Source organism: Dermacentor andersoni, chromosome 1 (genome assembly GCF_023375885.2).
Source record: "Dermacentor andersoni chromosome 1, qqDerAnde1_hic_scaffold, whole genome shotgun sequence".
Taxonomy (NCBI): domain Eukaryota; kingdom Metazoa; phylum Arthropoda; class Arachnida; order Ixodida; family Ixodidae; genus Dermacentor; species Dermacentor andersoni.
Genome location: NC_092814.1, coordinates 371,870,053 through 371,896,022, shown reverse-complemented (window position 1 = coordinate 371,896,022; position 25,970 = coordinate 371,870,053). Strand labels below are relative to the sequence as shown.

The 25,970-nt window shown below is 45.4% G+C and overlaps 1 pseudogene; it reads left to right on the top strand.

Annotated features, from left to right (window-relative positions):
• Positions 1-17,788, top strand: part of LOC140219843 (uncharacterized) — a 43,044-nt pseudogene extending 25,256 nt beyond the window's left edge.
• Positions 17,789-25,970: the final 8,182 nt, after the last annotated feature.

Below are 25,970 nucleotides of genomic sequence, written 5' to 3'. Positions count from 1 at the left end.
ACGCCTACTTCGGTCCTCCAATTCAACGAGTTCACTTTTCAAGTTACGAACGGTCGTTTCAAGACTAGTAAATTTAGCAGTGAAGCTTTTAATCGTTACAGAAGCTTCCTCGACAGTTTTTAACTGCGACTCAATGTCATCAAGCCTTTTTTGTATATTGTTCTGACCTTCAAGCAACTGCGATAACAATTCGGAAGTCGAGGGCCCTGGGTTGGGCTCAACGTCCCCACATAGCATCAGCAAAGACAGGAACACTTGTTGAATGGCACAATATAGGGTGAACAGGCTACGTGGGCACGTCAGCTGGACTAAGTAAGCATTGCTAGACTTAACAGATACTTCGTTACTAACCTGCACGTAGAAAAGAAACGGCTTGAACATGGTGCCACAGGAGGGCCAGCCGACGTGCCCACTGAAAGATTCCGGGGATACCAGGCGTCTTATATCCACTTGAGGTGACGTTGATGGCTCTGGAAGCATCGTTGCCCATCCTTCCTCGATAAAAGATGGCGCATACGCGAAGACGTCAGTAGACTCACGCGCTGTGGTGACAATATCGGTCGTAGCTTGATGTGTGCTGGCCATTTCTGTCGCACCCAGCAGGGAAATCTGTGAATCTGCGGTTGCGGAACATCGCTTTTTTGCCTTGTTTGACGCAATCATATATCGTGACTTCTTCTTAGGTAAGTAGATTTAGTGGAGACTTATATGTATATTTATATGTCTTGTCGCGAGGTTTTGTGTATATGCGAAGTGAACTTTGTTTCCAGTGACACTTTTTTGCCCTTTATCAAACTGTATCTTCGCATTTCTAATGTACGAGGGCGATTCAAATGAAAGTGAGCCAACCCACCCCGCGCAATAATGGTTCGGCTCATTATTTGCGAGGCATGCGCATAGCACATAGGCATCTCACTTACAAAAGTGACATGCAGGGGTAAGGATAAATGTTCTTTAATGCTCTCATACACTGGGTTGAACATGGTTGCGTGACACAATGGACACTCCGAAAGTTGAACAGCATGGTGTGGTGGGGTTTCTGACAGATGACGATGTTTCCCAAAAAGAAATTAGTCGCCGTATGGCTGCCGTCTGCATTGTACATTGCACTTCATTGGCCACAGTGAAGCGTTGGAGCATACGGTTTAAAGAAGGACGTGAAAGTTGGAAAGACGATCCATGGCCGGGTCAAAGCCACCGTCAAAGCCACCCCCAATACAATTGCAGAGGCTGATTAGACAAGAACGGAGGATAAGCATCGATGAATTGGCAGGGCGTGTGAACATCAGTCACGGTATGGGTCACGCCATAATTCATGAACATCTCGGTTATCGGCTCTTGTGTGCGCAATATATGCCAATGATTTTGAACCATCGCCAGAAGACGGAGAAGTCTGCCTTGACTCATCTAATCCTGTATCACGATGAGGGTGACGACTTTTTGTCTGCAAATGCGACCGGGGACAAGTCATTGTGCCGCTACTACTAGCTTAAAATACTACGGCAAAGCTTACACTGGAAACATTTGAATTTACCGCCCCCAAAGAAAGCAAAGGCCATCATTTCTGCCGGAAAGTTGTTGTTGACTTTTTTTTATCGTCAGGGGCCATTATTGATTGAATTTGCTAAACCTGGACAGACTATCAAGTGCTTCCGATATTGTGAAACGTGGGATCGGCTACGCGTCGCAATCAACAACAAACGACGTGGAAAATTGAGCAATGGGATCATCTTGCTCCCCGACATTGTCCGACCCCAAGTCGCTGATGTGGTTAATACAAAACTGGTAAAGTTCAAGTGGGAAACGCTTCAACATCCGCCATACAGCCGAGACCTGTCGCCTTGGGACTTCCACATTTGGGAGTATTTGAAAATAAACTGCTCAAGGGAACCAGATTAGTGTCGGACGATGCCGTAGAGCCAGTTACAGATTTTTGAAGCAGCAACCCAAGGAGTTTTATGAGACGGGAATTACGCGCCTCGTTAGTCAGTGGGACAACTGTCTAAATGCTCATGGAGACTATTTATTTTAAATAAAGTACCCCGTTGGTCATATATTCGCATTGGCTCGCTTTCATTTGGCTCGCCATTGTATATTTTGCAGAAGTCCTGCTTTGTGTATGTGCTCTCTGTTTCGACTATAATTTCAGAGCAATTACTCGTAATACACGACCGGTGACAGCTGCTCCTGCGCAATACATTCTCACAAAGGAACGCGTCATTGAGATTTTCTCCTAGTCGTTGCATATGTACAAAAATATAAACAAGGTTCTTCAATGACAGAGACAGAGAGACATTCAAATCAGAGAAAGGCAAGGAGGCTAACAAAGTTTTATTAAAATATTTGTCCGCAACTTCTTAATTTCATGGCCTTTAGATTTGTCATATCAGCGGCATACACTGCTTTCCTGGTTTCAAACTGATATAGTTCTAAAGTTCGTGTGGCTTAGTTCTAAAGCTCGTGCTTTACTTATTAAATATAGAGAAAACAAGGAACCATTGATATCAGTTATTTCGGGCACAATTTTGAGACATAGGAGTATTTTCTTTCATGAAAAAGTACATATGTCACTTGCCTTGGCAGTGCGTAGCGTTCAAGAATTCGTTTGCAGCATCTTTGGCAATAGCAACGCAGTAATTATTAACGTTTAATGTATTTGATCCCTCGACTATTTCTATACGGAGGAGGCCGAGCTACAAAGTGAGCCCCCCCCCCCGAACGAAATGTCTAGCTACGCCACTGCTGTATATATTATATATATATATATATATATATATGTGTGTGTGTGTGTGTGTGTGTGTGTGTGTGTGTGTGTGTGTGTGTGTGTGTGTGTGTGTGTGTGTGTGTGTGTGTGTGTGTGTGTGTGTGTGTGTGTGTGTGTGTGTGTGTGTGTGTGTGTGTGTGCCAAACGTCTATAAACCTTTGACTAGCAGCATTTAATTTTGCTGTCAAGCCCAAGCCTTGTTGTAGGTGCGTGCATGCGCCCGTAATTAGCCGGTTGGCTGTTGGGTCACTGCGACGGCTCACTGTACGTGGTTAGGCTTCTGAAGGACCGCGTCGCAAGTCTGCGTTGTTTCGAGGTTTTCTCTTTGGGCATGGCATAGGTGAAGTTAACTAAGTGCAAATGTCACATCGCGGCCTGTTTAGCCACGATCTCCTAATGCGCTCTCTGTCATGCAGAGAAATAGACGACATTTGTCTCCTACAAACCGGAGCCAGCGCCACGCCGTAATTTACACGACCGCGGTTTGCTCGATGTGGAGGCGATGGACAGCGACGAGTTTTATCGTTTGTTTCGCTTTCGAAAGATTGACTTGACAGACCTTGCATCGGCTCTGCTAATTCCCGAAGGGGTCGTCAGCGCCCAGCGCGTCCGGGTTCTAGGCAACGAGGCGCTCTGTATGGCACTTCGACGCCTCGCCTACCCCAACCGTTTGTGCGAGCTTGAGCTCTTGTTTAACAGACACAGCTCTGTGCTGTCAAGCGTCGTGTGTTAAGTGCTAGCTCATATCGAGCACTACTTCGACCACCTGCTGGCTGACATGACTACGCACAAGTGGGTAAACTTGCTCGCCGTCGAGAAATTCTCCGAGGTGAGTCGGGCTAGTAGAACTCCTTCAGGCGCGAATAACGATGGACTGTCGATACATGAGTCACATTTACGTAACTGTATTCGAAGGCACCGGACACTCCATAAACAGATGTGCAGTAAAATGTTGGTTTGTGCATTGCCTAATGATTCATCATAATTACACTCTATTTATTGGGCAGTCAGTAAAGTTGCTTTTCTGCATAACATTCAACAGCTCGAAGTGCCAGCGCATGTTAAGCGTTACGAGAAATGAAAAGTTCTGTCGAGCGCGGCACGTTGGACGCGCCATCCGATACCTCGGCCTCACGGGCACTCGATCGAAATCAAGCCCAGTCTGCATCGAAATTCTCGAGTGAGATTCGCTTTTTTGCGTTACTCACTGGATGGAGCCAGTCACGGTCGAGAAACTTCTAGTGCCTTCGGCAGAATGGTTGCATGTAGCAATATGCAACACATGGAAGTGAAAGGATGCAGGGGGCTCATTACACCCAACGTTCGATGCACGTTGCTTTTTATTTGCTACCACTGGACATGTTGGGCAAAACAAATGGCGACACCAATGTGCACACCATGCGTGAAGGAAAAAAGTTACTTAATTTTCTTTAGGACTTCGCTCAAGTAAGTCAGTTAAGCTGTATCACCTTGTCTGCTTCCATTTTTAACACATCAGAGAAGATGTACGTCAAAATGTGCTGGTTGCACGTTATAAAAATTGGGGGGGGGAGGGGGAGGGAAGGGGAGGGAAGGGGAGGTTCTTATTTATTTATTTATTTATTTATGATACCCTCAGGGCCAAAGGCATTACAGAGGGGAGTGGTGTTAATATACAAGCAAAACGTACAAGAAAAATACAATATTCGCTCATTATACAATGTTAGCTATATCATTGGAAAAATTACGTAAAATATTAGCACAATAACATGAAAAGAAAACCTTATTTATACATAGTTGTCTAGAAGATTTCGGAAGTGATGGTTATCAATGATAGATACAGCATCAGAAGGAAGGTGATTCCAATCGCGACTAGTCCTGGGCAAAAAGGAGTGAAAGAAATGCTTAGTGTTGCAAATGTCAATACCAACTTTGTGGCTGTGATCGATGCGATGGGATCGGTAATGAGGCCTAGAGATAAATTGGTCGCGCAAAACAGGATGATAGTATAACTTATGAAAAAGAGTTAGTCTGGAAATTTGGCGGCGCGCAGACAGGGATGGGAGAGCAAGATTAGACTTCATGGCAGTAATACTAGCAGTTCTATTGTGGTTGCACAAAATAAACCTAACGGAGTTATTTTGAACAAGTTCTGGTGCCGTTACAAGCTTGTCCTGACTTGGATCCCATATCGAGCATGCGTATTCCAGCTTGGAACGCATTAGTGTTTTATACAGCAATAGTTTAAGTGACGATGGCGCTCTAAGAAAGTTACGACGTAGGTAACCTAACATGCGGTTTGCGTTGGTAACTATATGTTCAATATGAATGTTCCAGGTTAAGTTAGTGGTAATGTGAATGCCAAGGTATTTGTACGAGATGACTGATTCTAATTGAACATTGTTAAGGTAAAAAGGAGATATGGAGGTCTTAGTGCGGGAAATGTGCATTGTTTTACATTTGCTAGTGTTAAGTTCCATGAGCCACGTTTTGGACCAAGTAGCAACCGCATCTAGATCGGACTGTAAGTGGGTAGTGTCATTAACAGTTCTTATTTCGCGAAAGATAACACAGTCGTCAGCAAATAAAAGAACGTTAGATTTTAAGAGAGGCGCCAAGTCATTGATAGATAAGAAACAAAAGCGGTCCAAGAACCGATCCCTGCGGAACGCCTGAAGAAACGTGACTAAAAGCCGAGCAGCACTGATTCGCGACAACAAACTGTGAATGATGTGTAAGAAAAAATTCAATCCATTTTAACAAACCAGTGTCTAAATTTAGTTGATTTAGTTTATGAAGCAGTAATCTATGTGAGACCTTGTCAAACGCTTTTGAAAAATCTAAGAATAAGCAAACGGCATGAGATGATCGATCTAAGATTTGGTGCAACGCGTGAATAAAGCACATAAGTTGCGTTTCACATGAATATGTTTTGCGAAAGCCGTGTTGAGTCGCGCTAAAAAATGAGTTTGATTCCAGAAAGTTAACCAAGTTAGTGTAGATTACGTGTTCTAGTATTTTACAACAGTTACTGGTGAGAGAAATAGGGCGATAATTACAAGGAAAGTTTTTATTGCCTGATTTGAAGATTGGAATCACCTTTCCTATTTTCCATTTTTCGGGGAGCGTACCCGTGTCCAAGGATTGTTGGAATATTTTTGTTAATATAATAGAGCAGTAGGTACTGGCGTTTTTCAAAAATTTGGTGTTAATACCGTCGAAGCCGGGAGAGGACGAGTTGTTTAACCCGTAGATAAGCTTAACGACACCAGATACGTCGATTCGTACTGAAGGCATAGCTACGTAGTTGAACGCTTGTGTCAGGGGTAATTCATTTGAGGAAGCAGAGGAAACATTCTGTACAAATGTTTGATTAAGAAGGGTCGCACAAAGATTGTTGGGTACGGGTTCGTCAGAAGAATCATGTAAGGTGATAGTGTCGTGTGGTGGAGGGTTAATGGTGCGCCAAAATTTCTTTACGTTAGAGGCTAGCATCGACGGAAGCACAGTAGATAAATAGTTTTCTCTGGCGTCTCTAATGGCTGCAAGATAAGCGTCAGATGCAGCCTTGTGCGCATCCCAACGTAAATTAGAAGGTGAGAGCCTGGCTGCGCGATAAAGACGTTTTTTCTTGTAGGATAGCCGTTTTAAATGAATGTTATACCATGGTGCCTGCGAATAGGTGGTGATTACTCGCTTTGGAATGTGTTTTTTTATTAGTTCGTGCGCTTTAGTTTCGAATGCGTCCCAATTAGCGCGCACTGAATTATTGTCGAAGTTATGCAAGACGATGTCTATGAATGCATGGAGTTCAGTATTGATTGCGTCAAAGTTTGCTCTGTTGTAGTCAAAAATAGTTTTGCGTTGTTTTGAGCGTTTTGGCGCGGTTGTTTCGATGTGAAAGTTTAGCAGTAGGTGGTCACTAATTCCAGGATAGCAAGTAACATCAGAGAGAAGATCAGGGGTACTTGTTAGAATTAAGTCAAGTGTGTGGGGTGCAGTAGCGGATAATCTGGTTGGTTCGGAAACAGTTTGGGTTAACGAAAATGCAGAACATATATCCAAAAATTCTTGTGATTCGGTTGAGTACGGAGTTAAAGTACGAGGGTTCGTATTCCATATTATATTAGGGAAGTTGAAATCCCCTAAAAGTATGACGGGTGACGTGGAAAACCGAGTGTAAATCGTATTAAGGACGTCATGCAGTTCATTTAAAAAACAGGAAGCGGAAGAAGGGGGTCTATAGCACACGCCAAAAATGAGTTTACTGTGGTCAATTTTTACTGATGCCCAGACGATTTCGAGGTATGTGCTAACTGATATGCTCGATGAAGGAATATCATTTAAAATCGCAAGTAGTACGCCCCCACCTCGAGACGTAGTGCGGTCGCATCGGTATATGTTAAAATGTGAGGCTTCATGAAAGATTTCACAATCTTGTACGTCAGGAAAGAGCCAAGTTTCCGTAAGAGCAACAATGTGCGCAGAGCAGGAATCTATCGCCGATGACAACGAATCATGTTTGTTGACGACGCTGCGTGCATTGGTGTACATGATAGACAGATTTGCGAATGGCCGTCCAGCACCCCTCTCGCCTTCCTAGGGCATAGCATTTGCAGTGTTAGTGACGGGCTCATGCCGCTCAGTGCGTTCATTGGTTTTAATTTCTTCGATGCTATCCGTCAATGTGTTGTAAGTGTAGCGTTTCTTATTAACAATGACCTTATTGTAGCTGAGTAGAAAGGATGGGGAACCAGGAAGGTTTTTGGCGAATTCGGTTAGTTTTTTTCGTATGACACGGGTGGCGGGCGAGAAATGTTCAGATACTGTTACATTTTTTTATTTCAACAGCTTGCGTGCGGAAAGTAGCTGTTCCTTGGTTTTAAAGTTCACAAGCTTCACAATAACGGGACGGCATTTGATCGGTGATAGAGTGCCCAGACGATGCGCACGTTCAATTGAACCAGCTGGAAATGAATCTACGACTTTACTTAGTACTTCAATTAATTTTGTTTCCGTTTCTTGCCATGTTTCCTTCGCATCAGGCAAACCATAAAATATTAGGTTATTTCTTCGTGACCGATCTTCCATTTCGTCAACACGTGACTGCAAGAGGTTGTTCTGTACAGCCAGCAAGTCAGTAGTTGACTGTATATGTGTAATTTGTGCACCAAGGTCGTCTATTGTACAGGATTTCTTTTCCAGGGCGTCAAGTCTCGTTTGGATATCGGATACTTTGGCTTCAATATTTTTTTGTCCAGATTTAATGCTGTTTATGTCGGCTGCTAGTTCGGCTTGGAATTTTGTGCTCTGTAATGAACGTGTGTGAACATCCTTTAGCAAACGAAAAAGGGCACCCATTTGTTCAGCGGGGTTGTCTGGTAAAGATTCGATATCAAGAAGTGCATCTGCTCTAGTGGTGGGCGCAGGGTTAGATTCAATATCCCCGCAGCACAATAACAGTAACGCCATAGAAAAGCACTCCGACAAGGTTTCGCGCAAGTCGTGTGGGCATGGGAACAGCAACAAACAACGATTGTCGCTTTTTTTCGCATACAGGGAAAAGTAGGTACACACCTGCATGGCGAAAGTTTGACGATTAGGAGCGGTGCCGAAGGCGCTGCTCCCATGCCCACTGAAGGAAACGCTGGCGAGCCGGCTGCTTAAATCGTCCCCAGTGATTGATGCAGTTGTCCATTGCGCTGTTGGGCAGTAGACGAGTTGTACAATTGCAGGTCCATCATAGTCAACCGCGCAGCAGGTCGACGCAGCTGACATTTCGTCCGGCCGGCCAATCCAAGGGACCGTCATTGACAGCGGGGTGAAAAAGCTTGAGCAGTCACTGACCACAGCCGATAACCATGGCACGAAGAGCACCTGAATGACCTGCATGGCGAAAGTTTGACGATTAGGAGCGGTGCCGAAGGCGCTGCTCCCATGCCCACTTATGTTAGCATTGCAAGCGAGGAACTCACTTTGACAAGGTGTGCTCACTTTACCACCCTTAACTTCTATGCAACAACATATCTTTTCAACCTTCCTCCTGTGCTCAATTTTCAGCTATTCTTTTTCTCAGGCTGTCCATGCAAAGGGCGTCCCGCTTGATAATTGCTAGGCCTTCATCGATGGGACGGCACGTCACATTTGTCGCGCAACGGTGGACCAGCAAAAACACCATTCAGGGCACAAGAGGCACCACGTGCAAAAATATCAAGCTGTAATGTGCCCAAATGGCGTAGTTTGCCAACTGGATGGGCCTTTCAAGGGGCAACGTCATGATGCGGCTAAGTGCGTGCAATCCAAAAGCTCGAGAAACTGTGTGCATGTAGTTGCAGAGGTAATTGAACCCCTGTGTTAATTTACTTGCGGTGTGCTTTCAGACATTGGTACCAAATTTGACAATCTTTTTATTTACTTTATGGCAAAGTAGCTGCTTCCATTTGTGATTACTGAAAGCTCTGAACTAAGTTTGTCGGCATTTGAAGCGTTCATTGGTTTTATTTCTGGCTTGTACAGATCAGGCTTTCTGTACAACGCCTCAGAAGTGCATATCTTTGTGGTTTGAAACTTGACCCTTTGGTTGTTGGCCTTACAGTTGAAATACATGGAGAGATCATAAAACAGAGCCACTTTTCAGCCCATGTGTCAAGAATAGTGCATCACTGTTTCATGAGAATTAGTGTGGCAACCACTGGCTTGAGACAACCTAAAATGTCAAGTGAAAATAAAAAGAGGGAAACGGGCATCGAGTCGTGGAAAATTTAATGCAGGAAAACTTCATATCTGCACGTCTGTCGTGCTTTGGCTCTAGCAATAAACCTATCGTATAGCACGGTGGAGCAATGGGCGACTTTATTTCGGCAGGAATAAAACAGTTGTTGGAGTAACTGTGTGCTGGCAGACCTGCAGATTGACCATTCAAATATACATGCATCTTCTGCGCATTGACGTCTTGACAAGCACAACAGTTGGTTTCTAAACAACAGACCTGGCAAAATGCCACATGTGAACTGCAGGGTGTCTTCAAATCAAATCAAAGAATGTTTATTATTTGCAAAGGTGGTACATATTGGGTCCCGATACAGTCTTTGACTATGGGACCTCCTTATGTATACTACGCACATGCAATTATCTGTATTTTTACTAATAAATAAATAAATTATAAAAAAAAAATATACGGAAGGAGGTCCCATAGCTCATAGCTGCAAGGCGACCTCCTGTTTTGAGGTACATGAAGTGAGTAAGCAACAGTGAATACACGTTAGCAATGACTAGTAAGCACAACTATTAAACATAATTCATATACAACAAAATAGTAGCAGTAAACACATAGACCACCAACTCAACCTTCTATTAGAAACAGGATTAGTTTTTTTTCCTAAATGTAACGTAGCATCCGCATAGTTTTAAATCATTAGGCAGGTTATTCCAAAGTATTTCAGCTGCAAATTGGGCTTTGTTTTCCATAGTTTCTGCATACTTCTGGTAGCAAAACGTTGTTATTCAAAGCGTGTTATTGGAATCGTAAAGGCATACCTTTTCATATACATTAATTGGAATGAGGTTGTTTATATTCTTGAATGGCATGATAATTACGTATATTTAACCATAAGTCATAGCCATAAGATTTAACCATAAGCATTCCCGGAAGGATTTAATGTTCCGGAAGGAGTGCAAGGGCGTTGGCATGGAAAGAACTGAACGTGATTGAGTGAATTAACCGGATGGACACGTCCCCGCAGGGGCGTCTGCGTCAGCGGGCGTTTGGTGTGTTGTGACACCACGTGCCCGAGCACACGAGGGTTGGACCCTCCCGCGTGTAGCCTTGCGCGGCTTAGCCGTGTCTGGGGAAAGGGCGATCCTGGGGCTTCAGCCGATGCTGGCTGTTTCGACCGTTAAGGCCGCCCGGCGGAGGCAACACACCTCTTCGGCCTCGGCTTCATATAGACGGCACCTCCAGACTGACCCACCTGGAGGAAATCGGCAGTCGCCTTTTCCTGTCTCTCCCTCCTCGAATCTTCGTCTTCATCTCTCACTTTTTGACCTCTCCTGTCTCCTTCTCTCTTCCATTTACTTCCTTTCTTCACGGCGGCAAGGGTTAACCTTGTGTGAGTAGCCAAGCTAGGTTATATCATATTTGGTTATAGTGGTAGCGTACAGCTGGCGTTTGTAGGCCCTGTTTTTACAGGCCCTGCAGCGTACCCCTCTTGGGCTCCATGGTGGGTGGCTGGCGCTACTGCCGAAAAATACTGTCACCTATGGCTAGTTCCTTCCCTACACTACCTGATCGCTCCCTGAAGAAAAAATGTTTGAATTTTTTGGACGCCAAAACGAAACTTTCCCGCGATTTCATGTCATCCATTCTGAAAAACAAGAAAAACAAGCACGAACAATATCACCTTTTGTTGTTTCGAAATCCCGTACTCAGGCACTTCGACCAGGCTATAAAGCATCAAAGATGGCTAGCGGTGATCTAGTTTTGGAACTCCACGACAAAAATCAAGACGAGAAACTGCCTAACTTTGTATCATTTGGAGGTCCCAGTAACAGTGACCCCGCACCGCACGATGAACACTACCCGTGGCGTAGCTTCAGACGATGATCTGATGGCTGGAGGCTGGAGCGATCAAAACGTAATCAATGTTAAGAGAATTCTACTAATGCGCGATGGCAAAGAGATTAAAACCCATCGACCTCCGGGCTGGTGGGCGCAGGGGCCTTGCCTTCCGAGGCGGAACCCTCTCAGGAAACTTCTCGCTCGCAAGAGCGTGTGTCCGGCGCCGCACAAGAGGCAATGGACACTACACCTATCCTCACGGCGCACCAAGCGCCTAAGGGGCGGCGAGGCTCCCTGGAACGCTCCAAAAAGGGCCACATCCCCGTTACAGGGCCTGGAAAGAGCTCTGTAATCTAAGGCATCACTTCCGTTTCCGTACACACAGCACCAATTTACTTTCAATATGGACACACAAATAATTCAATGGAATGTCAGAAGTCTTCTTAGAAACCATGACGATGTGCAAGAGCTTATCCACAAACACAATCCAAAAGTGCTGTGTTTACAGGAAACACACTTAAAATCAAAACACGCAAACTTTCTTCGACAGTATGCTACTTTTCGCAAAGATCGCGATGATGCTGTCGCATCATCGGGCGGTGTTGCCATTGGGCGGTGTTGCCATTGTAACCGCCACTGCCCTTGAAGCAGTGGCGGTTCGAGTTGTTCTTCTAAACAAACTTATCACCGTTTGCTCGCTTTACATACCCTCCCCCATTACAAATTAAATAAACATGAATTTCAGTCCTTTATAGATGAATTGCCAGAACCTTATGTTGTTTTTGGCGATTTCAATGCGCACAGCTGCCTGTGGGGCGACCCTCGTATAGATGCGCGAGGTCGTCTCGTTGAACAGTTCCTTTTTTCTTCAGGTGCGTGCCTTTTGAATAAGACGGACCCCAAATATTACTGTATTGCAAACAGAACATTTTCTTCCATTGACCTCAGCATAGTTTCCCCGTCTATACTGCCTGAACTTGAATGGGAAGCTACCAGCAATCCTTACGGGAGCGACCACTTCCCCATACTGCTAAGAACATCTAAAGAAAACGAATATCCCCCGCAAGCTCCTAGGTGGAAGATAGATGCAGCCGACTGGGAGAAATTTCGAACTCTCACTAGCATCTCATGGGCTGACATGTCTTCTTTAGAAATTGATGCTGCTGTGGAGTATCTTACAGCATTCATAATAAATGCCGCATCAAAATGCATATCCGAAGTAAGTGGTTTGGCATGCAAACGACGTGTCCCGTGGTGGAACGACGAATGTAGGATCGCCCGAGAGAAACAGAGCAAGGCGTGGGGGTTGCTACGCGCTTCTCCCACTACAAATAATCTTATCAATTTTAAGAAAGTAAAGTCCCAAGGCAGGCGAACCCGCCGACAGGCCAGAAGAGAAAGTTGGCAGAAGTTTTTATCGAGAATCAACTCGTTTACAGATGAGGCCAAAGTCTGGAACATGGTTAATAGGATAAGAGGGTGACAAACATATTCACTCCCTTTGGTAAATACACAGGGTGATACACTGCAAGACCAGGCAGACTCACCTGGGGAGCATTTTGAGAGCGTGTCAAGTTCAACAATTTATTCACAGTCCTTTCTCAAATACAAACAAATAGAAGAATGTAAGGCATTCATCAGCAAATCCAGACAGAATGAACCCTATAACCGGCCTTTTAGTATTGCCGATTTCAAAGCTGCCTTGAACACATGCAAAAGCACTGCACCGGGACCCGACAGAGTCATGTATGACATGATCAGAAACCTACATACGGACACGCAAGTTACACTACTCACACTTTTCAACACTATTTCGGCTGCGGGATACCTCCCATCTACATGGAAAGAAGCGATTGTGGTTCCTGTCCTGAAGCAGGGAAAATACCCCTCGGCAGGAAGTTGTCGTACGATAGCTCTTACAAATTGTCTGTGTAAGCTTTTTGAAAAAATGATTAATCACAGACTCATACACTTCCTTGAACTCAACAATGTGCTCGAGCCGTATCAGTGTAGCTTTAGACAAGGGCGGTCGTCAACCGACCATCTTGTTCGCATTGAAGGATATATCCGCGATGCCTTTGTACACAAACAGTATTTCCTCTCGATATTCCTCGATATGGAGAAGGCATATGATACAACATGGCGTTACGGAATCTTGCGAGACTTGTCGGGAATGGCCATCTGTGGAAATATGTTGAAAATAATTGAAAGCTATTTGTCCAATCGTACCTACCGTGTAAAAGTCGGCAATGCACTGTCACGTCCTTTTACGCAGGAAACTGGTGTAGCCCAGGGAGGCGTGCTCAGCTGCACTCTCTTTATCGTTAAGATGAACACACTACGTGCTTCACTACCACCGGCCATTTTTTATTCCGTATACGTAGACGATATACAAATAGGCTTCAAATCCTGCAACCTCACAGTATGCGAAAGACAGGTACAGCAGGGCTTAAACAAGGTGTCCAAATGCGCAGACCAAAATGGATTTAAAGTCAACCCCCCCAAAAGTTCTTGTGTTCTCTTCACAACAAAGAGAGGCCTGGTCCCAGTTCCTTGCGTAGAACTGGGCGGACAACAAATTCCTGTAAACAATGAGCACAAATTTCTTGGTGTTATATTTGACTCCAGGCTTACTTTCATTTCTCACATAAAATATCTTAAAGAAAAATGCCCTAGAACAATGAACCTACTTAAAATGCTATCCCACACAACGTGGGTTAGCGACAGACAGTGTTTATTGAATATTTACAAGAGCCTAGTTCGATCACAGTTAGATTATGGTGCCGTAGTCTTCTGCCACACCGAGCGCGCTTAAGATGTTAGACCCCGTTCATCATCTGGGTATCCGTCTGGCCACTGACGTATTTAGGACAAGCCCTGTGGAAAGTCTATATGTAGAGTCAGATGAGTGGCCACTCCATCTTCAGAGAACATACATCAGCTTAATGCATTTTCTCAAGGTTCGCTCTAATAAGGAACATCCGTGTTTCACAACCGTTAACGACTTGACGTGTAAAACATTTTTTCGGAATAGATCCTCTATGAGACTTCCTTTCTCACTGCGTACAAGAGAACTCAGCACGGAAATGGATGTCCAACTTCTCGAACATCGCTTAATGCCGCCAGCTAAGCTAGTACCGCCCTGGGAGTGGCAGGTGATAGACTGTGATGTATCCTTTGTGGAGGTCACAAAGCACGCTCCTGACCTCGAAATTGCTATGCATTTCCGTGAACTTCAATCGAAATACTGCTGTTCCGAATTCTACACAGATGCGTCAAAATCACATTTTGGTGTATCTTATGCTGCTGTTGGTACCTCTCTTTCCAAATCTGATGTATTGAACCCCTTAACGAGTATCTTCACTGCAGAAGCCTATGCTGTACTGTCTGCAGTAAAACATATAAATAAATTAAAATTCGACAGAGCAATAGTATTTACAGACTCGTTAAGCCTTGTAAAAGCGCTGAAGTCTTTACAAAAGTTTACAAATGCGGTTTTTATTGAACTTTATTCACTCTTATGCAGCATTTATTTATCATATAGACATGTAACAATATGTTGGGTACCTGGCCATAGAGGCATCGAGGGTAATGTACTAGCTGACAAAATGACCACATCACTCACACAACTAACCACTTTTTCTACGGCTGCTGTCCCTGTCAGAGATCTGAAGCCTTTCTTATGAAAGAAACTGCGACAACACTGGCAACGCATGTGGGACGCAGAAATAAATAACAAATTGCATGTGATAAAGCCACAGTTAGGTTCATGGCTCTCCGCTACAAAATCACGGCAAACAGATGTCCTATTCTGTCGACTCAGAATAGGACACACATTTGGGACCCATCATTTTCTACTCATTGGAAATGAACCTTCAAGCTGTGGTAGATGTGGTGAGAGGCTGACCGTGCTTCATGTCCTCTTGGAGTGTCGGGAGGCCGAAGCTCAAAGAAAGAAATATTTTCCTATGGCATACTGGTATTACATCCCTCTTCACCCGGCAATGTTTCTTGGACAGGAACCGCTATTTAACACGAAAGCATTCCTTGGTTTCTTAAATGATGTTATCTTACATGTCACAAGTCCATTAAATTCTTAGAGCATCTTCGTTCTAGAGGATGCCGCTGTGATAACTGTTTTGCATAGCAGATGCCTCCAGGCTTTTGTGTTTCAAGGGCTCTAAGGAGGCAGTAGTGCTCTGGCAAATTTTAGAACCAGATATATTCTATACATCGTATAATTCTTTTCAAATGCATCCTAATCTTCATAGCACACGTCACATGCCACGGTCATAATCTTATTATACAGATTTTACGGAATTCAGAGCAACTATTTTTAAGGCACGACACACCAATTTCGTAGAACTCATAACTACACGGCGAACTCATTACCAGCGGCATGGCGCTCTTTGGCCATACATGGCCCTTGCGCCATTAAACACCAAACATTCATTCATTCATTCATTCATTCATTCGGATGGACACGTATTACACCAGGATGATACATAGTAAAATGACTGTGAATGAAGGTGTACTACAATGATAGTAACGTAGGGCGGCTATAATATTGTCGCGCTTTTATTAGGATTATTAGCCTATAGGTCATTTTTTGTTTGTGCTAAATCAGTATAGAATATTTTAAGTTGGAGTCTAAAATAACACATGGGAAGGAACGTTGCTTAACAGCACATAATTTAAGTTGTTAGAATGTCATTCCTAGAGAGTAGGCTGAAGTTTTAAAGGTAGAGTTAACGATCATAAATGTAGTTTAGATTCATTAATCTGGAGAGTTGAGATTCCACCATTCTGTCAAGTTGTTGAGGTCAATAAGGTACGTAGTTTGGGAAAGAATTCATGAGTCTATTCTTACTATTGTTCTGTCATCTGCATAGAGGAAAGGTGTGGAGTTAAAGACAGTTGGCGATATCACTAATGTAGATGAGAAAAATTCATGCAGAACTTCCCCAGGCAGCTAAGTATGTGTAAGCATTGTGCCACTTGCTTATCTCCACGCAGCCTGGTGTCATTATCAGTATTGTGGAACTTCGTCTGACCAGTATAAACTCTTATCAACCTTCATTGATTGTTCGCTGCACGTTTGATAGCGAACATGATAAGGCAGGTTTAATTAAGATAGAGTTCATTACAGCACTTAAACCCACGACCATTGGTGTTAATTACGCCACTAGAACCCTCAAACTTTGGTGTCCGTCAAACCCGCGACCTTTGGTGTTAATTAACTTATGGTTACTTTAGCAAAGGTGTTGCAAAACCATCAATACATTTGCTTAGGGGGATATGCAATGTTTTATTGATGGTTTAGATGCTTGTTTTGAGCTTGTTCTTTATTGAAACATATGCTGTTCTGTGTGTTGTATGGGTGATTTGAATGAATGTACGCACTGTTCACCTCACTTTGCTGAGTGCTTGTAGCCTCTGACTTACATAGGTATGAGCCGTTGCATTTTTCGCTTGCTTAAGGGGTATGAACCATTGCTTAAGGGGGTATGAGCTATTTATTGTCTTATGTAACAAATTTCTCATTGGGTAAGCATAGCAATGCTTATGCATTTAATAGAAGCGGTTCACTTGTAGAGCCTTTAAGTAAGCCTTTTGTCGTAACTTTGCAGTTAGAGATTACTCCAGGAGTACAAACAGTTATACCCCTGTCTAGCGGGCAAGTTAAGTGCACTTATGGGGACGGGACATTGAGTGACACTTTAGGCTACGTGGTGCTAAACGGGAAAACAGAGCGCGCTCACAGTAAAAAAAAATTGGCGACAGCCTAAGAGCGTGTTTTTTGAAAGTGTAGATTAAAAAAACATCTTCTAAAAAGTTACTGTTTCACATTGTGTTATAGATACAACCCAAATTTTAATATTTTATTTGCAATATTGTATGACCCAGTTTCATTTAATATCGGTCAAAAAGGCTTTGTCGACGGTCAATATTTCCCGATCAGATGGGTTTCTGTTCAACCCTGGAATCAACATATGTTTACTTAATAGTGAAATATTTGTTTTAGTATGTGAATGTAAAGTGCATCACCACTGTTTCTGCACGACCTTAAAGAAACATTCTTGCTTTTCAGGTATCTCAAGGAAACCAAGCTGTACGAGAACCTTGAGAAGATCACAATGGGCAGGAAGTTCGTCATTTATGGCTCCCCTGCCTACCCTTTGCTCCCACTCCTATGCAAGCCATCTGGAGGCACGACCCTGCAGCCTTATGAAGCATTTTTTTAACAAGGGCATGAGCAGGGTGCGACAAGCTGTGGAGCGGGGCTTTGCTAAGGTTGCCGCAGAGTTTGCCTTTGGGGACTTCCACAAAAATAAAAAAAATGTCACGTCAGCGAGTGGGGCGCATGTACCGTGGGGCAACCCTTCTTGCCAACTGCCGTAAGTGTCTGTATGGCAGTCAAGTGTCTGACTTTTTTTTATGTTCGCCCCCCGTCACTTGACGAGTATCTGGAGCCACATTTCACATGAGATCTCACAGCTAAAATCCCCTTTAGAATACTTAAGCAAATGTCCTTAGCATTTACTTGTGCAACAGAGCATCACTGAGAATGTTAAGGATGGCATGTTAAAGGGACACTAAAGGCAAATGCTAAGTCAGTGTGGACTGTTCAAATACCATTTCAGAAACCTTGCAACGCTTGTTTTGAGCCAAGAAAAGACTTAATTTACGTGAAAATTGCATCTGAAAGGCCCGAATACCTTTTTCGAAATTAAGATCTCTCACCACCCAACCGGGGGAGTGTTGACGTTACATACGCAATCACCATCCTTTGCTGCCGTCGGTGAGTAAAACGGCACCCGACAGACGGTGGTACTGAGCCAAGGCAGAGCAGTGGATTTGCCACTGCAGCTACTTTTTGGTCAAGTGGCGTAGACCATTCGGGAATCCCGCAAAATCACGTGGAAGGTGAATTCTCTGCTACTTGCATTTTGCGCGAGTTTCGCAAGCCAGCAAAACCAGCGCAGCACTATGCGATAACGAAACTACTGAAACGAGAAAGCGTGGGCGGGGCAGAGTCGAGCGAAAACAAAACCTTGCGACCGCCCGGGTCATTTTCAAAGGCAATTTCAATTAGTTTTTTTTTTCTAGAAATGAAATAGAACTGTACAAGTAGCACTAATCTATCACTTTATCTTGGCTTAATACTTGCCTTTAGTGTCCATTTAAGTGCACGCAGACGGCAGATGTTTAGCTATGTTGCATCATATAACCTTCGAAGACCAGTTATGTCGTTGGCTGATTTTACGTTTGAAAGATGTTGCAGTGCCGTCTAATGGTGCTAAATAATTCTGGTTCCATCGCTGAACCTTTCCTTCAACAGCACAATGGCATCTGCGTAGCATGATTCGGACGTGGGCAAACCAGAGATCGCTGCTGCTGCATCAAATCGTTGAGGCAGATGCTCTGTTCATATTTTTCTCAGAAGCCTGTCCACCTATTCAGGTCCCCCTTGAACGTTGTGAGAAGACGTTTATTAGCGGCTTATGATGCAAAGGGCACAGCGACCTGGATTGACGAGGCACCCCGAAACACCATCCAAAAACTTTGTATACTTGATTGCTTGCCGCATAGTTTGTTCTTTTTGTTGTTTCTACATTGTTCCACTGTATTTTCATGATGTTCCACCCCCTGAGCAATGTACGGGTAGGGGGGCCTTTGTCAGGCAGTTGTATCTGCCTTTAGCCCCTACATCCCAGACAATGTATTGTCTAAATAAAGCATTCATTCCTTCATTCATCAAAAAAAAAAAAAGACGCCGCAACCAGCAAGGCGAACAGAGCCGAGCTGTGCGTTGGCAATGCAGCTGTACAGCAAGACGCGTCTTCGCAATCTCCGCCCCCGCCCCCAGACAAAAAGAGCCATCCTGGCGACTTAAGAATCGCGGGGCAGAGGTTCGTGGTAGGGCTTGAGACGCGAGACGTGGACAATGTCACGTCCACGCCGGTGCAAGTCGTCAGGTGGTGACAGTGGCTCGATGAGAAAATTCACCGGCAATGTTCGCTCCATGACTCGGTAAGGCCCTTCGTATTTTGGGACGAGTTTCGAGGAAAGTCCCGGCATTTGAAAAGGGACACACAGCCACACAAGAGAGCCTGAAGCATAGGTGGTGTTCGGAAGCGAGTCAGTGCTATTTTTTTCTGGCGCTGCGGTTGCTGGGCCGTAAAGGTGTGCGTGAGCTGGCGGCATTCTTCGGCTTTTCGGGTGACGTCGGACACAGGTAGACACTCGGAGGCATCAGGACGGTATGGAAGGAGTGTGTCGATGGTATGCGTGCGGCCCAGTTGAGGTTGTAAAACGTTGAATGTGTTGTAGCCAGGAATGAAGAGTGAGACAGCCAGACGAGGAGTCACATATGCACACGTTTAATGGTCTCTCAGATGTGTCCTATCTCAAGAAGAAGAGCCCGCCGCGCTGCCAGATCACCAACCACTCGCCGTCACCGGGAACTACGTCTCCCCTCTTTCACTAGACGGCAGCATGTACAAAATCTCCCCAACAGAGCAAGTGAAGTTCGCTACAGCAGGCGGCTTCACGCACCTTCCACTTCTAGTATGCATGTCCGAAGTGTCTTGGCAACACGAACGGGCGTGTGCTATACCGTTACTGATACAAATACTTGCTGCTTTGGTTTTAGCAGGGGAATAGCGAACCAGCTGGGTGCTGTTCCTGCGTACAGCAGTGTCGGTGTTAACCCAGTAGGACCAAGGCTCATCGGCTGGGGCTTGTATTGTCGCTTTGCACTTGAGGTCTGTCAACCAGACATCTCCGTAGAATAGCTCTGGCAAGTCACAGACTCCGTGGCACCTGTCGAAGTCTTTTCTTTGACGTTTCCGGTACTGTTCCTCGAACTTCCGAAGGCTCTTGATCCGGCAGTTGGGGTGTCAGCTTAGTGGAACTAAGAGGAAGCTTGGTTCTTAGCTGACGACCCATCAGTAGTTCCACAGGGCTATACCTATTCTTCAAAAGAGTCGACCTGTGAGCTAGAAGGGTCAAGTAAGGGTCTTTCGTGTTTGTCATGGAAGTCTTGATTTTTACCGCAGCCTCAACAAGTCCATTGCTCTGAGGATAGTGAAGGCTAGAGGTAATTTGCTTGAAGGCGCAGTCCTGAGCGAAGAGTGAAAACTCAGTCGACGAAAACTGCGGGCCGTTGTCGGAAACCACCTCCTCAGAAATCCCATGGCTTGCAAAAAATGACTTGCAGTGGCTCACCACAGCTGCGGACGTAAGCTTCTCGAGCCGAGCCAGTTCAGGGTATCTTGAATAATAATCTGTTTCAATAAGTTGTGCCACTCCTGCGGCTGGAAGAAGCTTTCCGTCTGGACCATGTAGCTGGTAAGGAGGAGCTGAGAGAAAAGGTCTGTCCTTGAGTGTCTGGAATACTTGCTTCGGGAGGACTGTTTCGTTGGCGCCAGTGTCAATCTTGAAATCTACTAGCTGACCTTGAACCAAGACTTGCCTCTCACGTTCCAGCATCCGACGTCTTGATTACTCCGAGGAATCCTGCTTCTAAATTGACTTGTTCCGTTTCGACACAATCGAGGCGCCGCAACATGCATACGAAAGCGTAATGACACTTTTTCCAGCAATTCCTGTAGATTTGTGAGTGTGCTGGGCACAGAGTACGAGGGTGACGCTCTTGACCGCACTAACGGCACGGTTTCTGCCTGCTATTTTTACCGGAGGATGAAGATGGCTTGTTTGCCCCACGTGAATAGCTGCCGCTTTTCTCCTGTTTCGAAGTACCGTAAGTGGACTGGGGAGCAGACGAAACTTTGTTCACACATGGCACTTCCTGGAGGAGCTCGACTGGTTACTGACGGACGCTCTGAATCTGGCGGACGGACTCGACAGCCTTCTGAAGAGTCAGGTCTGCGTCGAGCTGTAGCCTGTTGGATAGCTGCTTATCTTTTATCCGAACTACGAGGCGGTCGCGCACGAACTCTTCTCGAAGAGCGCCGAACTCGCAGTCTTTCGAAAGTGTGTGAAGCGCAGTAACGAAATGTTTGGCCGACTCACCGTCTTGTTGCACTCTGGTGTTGAATCTGGCTCGTTCAAAGATTACGTTGCGTCGCAGGATGAAGTATTTGTCGAGCTGCTCCACGACTGTCGAATTTCTTGAACTTCTCTTCAGAGAGAGCAAAAGTGGCGCTGATTTCCTCGGCTCGCTCGCCCATAGTGTAGAGTGACGCGTCTACTTGATGCTTCTCGGGCTTAATGCAAAACCCTGAAGAGGTTCGGCAACGTTCAAATCCTTGTTTCCACTTCGGCCACTCGTTCGGCGACGAAAAGTTGAAGGCATCCGGCGAATTACGAATGACGCCATGGCCTCGAACGTGAAGGGGTCGCGTTGCTTGAGTACCGAGATGTGCGTATAGGGAGCAGCTCACCGGCGTTTCGTTGCTAGCATCGTTTGCATGGAGGAGGACTAGGAGCCGATGTCCACTGGTAGAACCTGTTCTTCTGACACCATGTTGTAGCCAGGAAGGAAGAGCGAAACGGCCAGTCGGAGGAGTCACATACGCACATGTTTAATGGTCTCTCAGATATGTTCTATCTCAAGAAGAAGAAAAGCACGCGCTGCCAGATCACCGACCACGCGCAGTCACGGGGAACTATATCTCCCCGCTTTCACTAGAAGGCAGCATGTACAACAGAATGAACTGCTGAAGTGGTGCAGGAGATTGAGAAGATTGACACGTTTGGCATGTGTGATGGTATCGGCGACGGCACTCGAGAAGGCATCCCTGGACGTCTCCTCAAGCGCCGAAATCCCAGATCGTTGGCAGGAGTCGACATCGAAAGTGTCTCTGGGGACGTCAACCAAAAACGAAGAGTCGAGGTGTTCCACGAAGCCAAGGCATTCACTAATGAGCAGCGTAATAGGCGCACAGAGGAGATTGTAAAAGTATATATTGATGCAGCTGCCAGCGATCTCAAGCATTGCGCAGGGTAGTAGGTAGAGTAGGTAGAGCTTTACGGCTCATGAACACGTCGGACGGCGTGAGGAGGACTGTTGCATCAGTGATGACATCGCAGGATATGGGTACGAGGGCGGAGGAACCAGACGGAATATCTGTACTCGCGCATGGCAGGTTTAGAAGGGCAATCACGATCTTCGTGTAATGGTGCGTCACACAGGTGAAAATTCAACTTCGGTGCGTGCGCAGTCGATTCCGGCTTTATGACGGGACAAGAAGTCCCATCCGAGGATGACGTCATGCGAGCAGGCAGGAAGAACAATACACTCGACGATATAAACAACGACGTGAACAGCGACTGAGAATGGCAAGGCAGTCGAGGCGGTCGCGCGACGAGGCGGTCCAAAAAAATGCCAGCAACCAGCAGCGCGAGCAGAACCAAGCCGTGCGTTCGCGATGTGGCTGTGCAGTGAGTCTTCTTCATAGTTGAGACGTACAGCTGTGGCAATCGGGGTCCTACAAATGTTCCTGGAGTCTCATGTCTGGTGGACGTTACGGCTATGCCTAGGCACCGCAACCACTAGCAGCATAAGAGGCGACAGAGCGAGTCGTGGAAAGCATCAAAACATTGCAATGTCCGGCCATTGCGTAACCACTATCTGCATCATATCACGACACTTATATACACTGCAAGCTGTAAGGCACCATGCTGGAAGTGTTGTACTGCAATAATTTTTCAATAATGTTCATTAGAGGATACGAGAAAAATTGAAATGCTGCATTGTCATACTGCCAGGACGTAAGCCGAACTGCCCCCTTAGCTGCAACTAGCATCTGCAGATCACGATCCTTCCATGCCCTCTCTCCTGCCATAGCCTAAGCAATGTATTCAGTGTTGCAAGCCCTGTGTCCCCTTCTGGCTTTGTATGCTTATGCTCACAGTTGCACGTTGAGCGCCACAACTGTTAACTGCCAGAGCGGCATTGATGTGGTTGTGCGTTCATAAACACAGATAACCAGCTACCGCGTTCAAAGACTTCCATTGCTTATTTGCTGGAATAGGTCATTCAAGATGTGCACTTCTGTCATCTGGCTTTTCTGCTGTGTTAGTTTAGTTTGTATAGCGCAGTGTTAATAGTAGGTGTTGTGCAGGCTGCAATGACTGCTTGTATGCTTAAGCCTATACGTATGCAATTAAAGTTGCACTTTGAGCAACTGCTGTCAGAGTGGTGTTGATGTGATTATGGTGTGCATTCATAAACACAGTTGAATGAACTACCGTGTTTAAAGACTACCAATGCTTATTTGCTGGAACAGGTCATTCAAGATGTGCAGCTCCATTATCTGCCTTTTCAGCTGCATTACTTTAGTTTGTATAGCGTAGCACAGAATTAAAGGGACCTTGAAACGATTTTGACGATTTTGTACAAACGTGCTGTGTTGTTGGGGTAGGTCCTCCTGATCCTTAATTGATGCACCTAAGTGCTGCTCATCAAGTCTGTAACTTATTATAAAGTTCTAAGAATGTACATCGCTACCGATCGCAGCACAACACTTGGCTGAATTTTCAGCCGCCCCTGACCATTTCATGCAAGTTTCCCTAATGACTCTAGTAGGGCGAGCTATCCAATTGGCTGCCCAGGGCGTGTCATCGATAATTTTTCGAACTTTATGGTGAACAAATATTCATTATAGTTGGACTGTTAGTTAATTTGTTTCCATGGAAAGCAAGTAACCGAAATAGAATGCTCAAGGGCAGTTTCTCACTACACTTAAAAGCACTTCCGGCACAAAGCAAGAGTCGTTTGCTTGTGTTACAACATGCTGTGTGGGTTGACGAGAGCTCCCCCGTCAGAGTTGATCTCGATCCTTACTTTTTCAAGCACCACGGTTCGCCATTGTTATATTGTCGGTCCCAAACGTAACGACTAGCAATCTGTCAAGCTGGAAGGCAGCAGACGAGCGCAGTGACTACAGCACCATCGGGCTGTCGCTTGAGTTTATGCCTCCACCAATCCATAGAAATTCCCAGCTCGCCTGTGGTTAGCGGAATACTGGACACACTCGGCGCTGCAACAGAATGCTTTCAACGCACACTGCTTCAATTGTTCTTGGTTGGGGTCGACTGTTATGCGGCTGGCGGAGAGGCTTCGCACGCGCGCTCCTAGACAACATCGCGTACTGTCATGACGCAGAGCCAGTGATGGCAGAGCTTAGCCCTGATCACTTGGTGACTGTGTTGAGGAGAAAATGCAGCGTAGCTGGTGATCGTTCGTAGCTCTCCTAACGCGAGACGCTTCACACAAATTGTGGTACGAATAATTAACTTCAGCTGTACATTACATGTCCACAAAATTGGTTCAAACTGTTTCAGGGGCCCTTTAATAGCGGGTGTTATGCAGGCTGCAATGGTTGCTTGTGAGGCATCAGCAGTTACGTAATAAAAGTTGCACCTTGAGCAGTATTGATGTGGTTGCTATGTTGTGCCTTCATAAACACAGATGAGTGAACTACTCCATTGAAAGACTGCTTGTGTATATTTGCTGGAAAAGGTTCAAATGTGCGTGTTTTGTCCCTTTTCTTCAAACTATCAGTTAAGTCTATCATGCTGTGCTAATGGACAGCCTCCTGGGTAACTGAGGTAGTATAGAGCAACTGTTTTGGAAAGTTTGTCCCTGGTTTGATGCCTGGATCAGCATGAAGTTTGCAAGAAACCTGTATTGGGTTTCCCTTGTAGCTTCTGATACAGTCGAGTGGATGATAATTAATTTCATTATTATTTCTTTATTTGACTAAATAAATTATTCAGCATTTCCAGCTGCACTCGTTGATGCTGCAATACGCTTGGCGCTCAGCAGCCATGAGGCGCCTCTCCTCTGCGAGGGCCTCTTGCTCCATTTGGCGGCACTTTAATTCTTGGCGCCGCTGTTCTACTTGTGCCTCTCGCTCCATTTGACGCTCTTGCATCTCCATTTTCTTGAGCCGCATCTTGTTGCTGTGCTGCTTTATCTGCAGCTCCAGCCTCCTTTCCTCAAGCTGCAGGCGACGGGTGTCAATTTCATACTCCCGCTGCGACCGCGACTCAAGATATGCAACCGTCATATCATTGTCACACCTGCAAATACAAAGAAGCAATTATGACGACTCAGCACCCAACTGATTACAGTTAAACCGTAGTCGCGTGCCAGCGCCAACTTCTTCGTGCCACATTCGATAGCACGAACGATGTCTTTTTTATCCGAGATTCGGCATGACGCGAGTGCTTGTTTGCACGACGGCACAACGCTCCTCTCGCACGGCGCTGAAATGATGTTGCTTCACGCGCGAATTCACAAAGCGCTTGGACGCCGTTCTGCTCTCTGAGGCTTGTTGTTCTGTCAGGCCACTCGATGGAGACGACGCACCGCCATGTTTGCGCGACGAAAAGTGGAAATACTAGGTGTTAACCGATACGTACGCAATAAGCTGGTACGGTTTATGCAAATACAAAACACATTATGTTCAATGGCTGCTGAGTCGGGGATTTTACTTTACTACTTTTAAAACCAAATTACTGTTTAAGCGGGTACGGTCTGACGAGGTTTTACTGTAGTACTCAAAGGCTTATGCGCTTCGTGCTGAACAAATGAGTGTTGTTCGTTGTGTTCCACAAAAGTCCGAGCACTTTCGGTGCATCAGATGAGGAATACACTGCCTTCTTTGTTAATGTCACAGCGTGTGGTTATGTTGG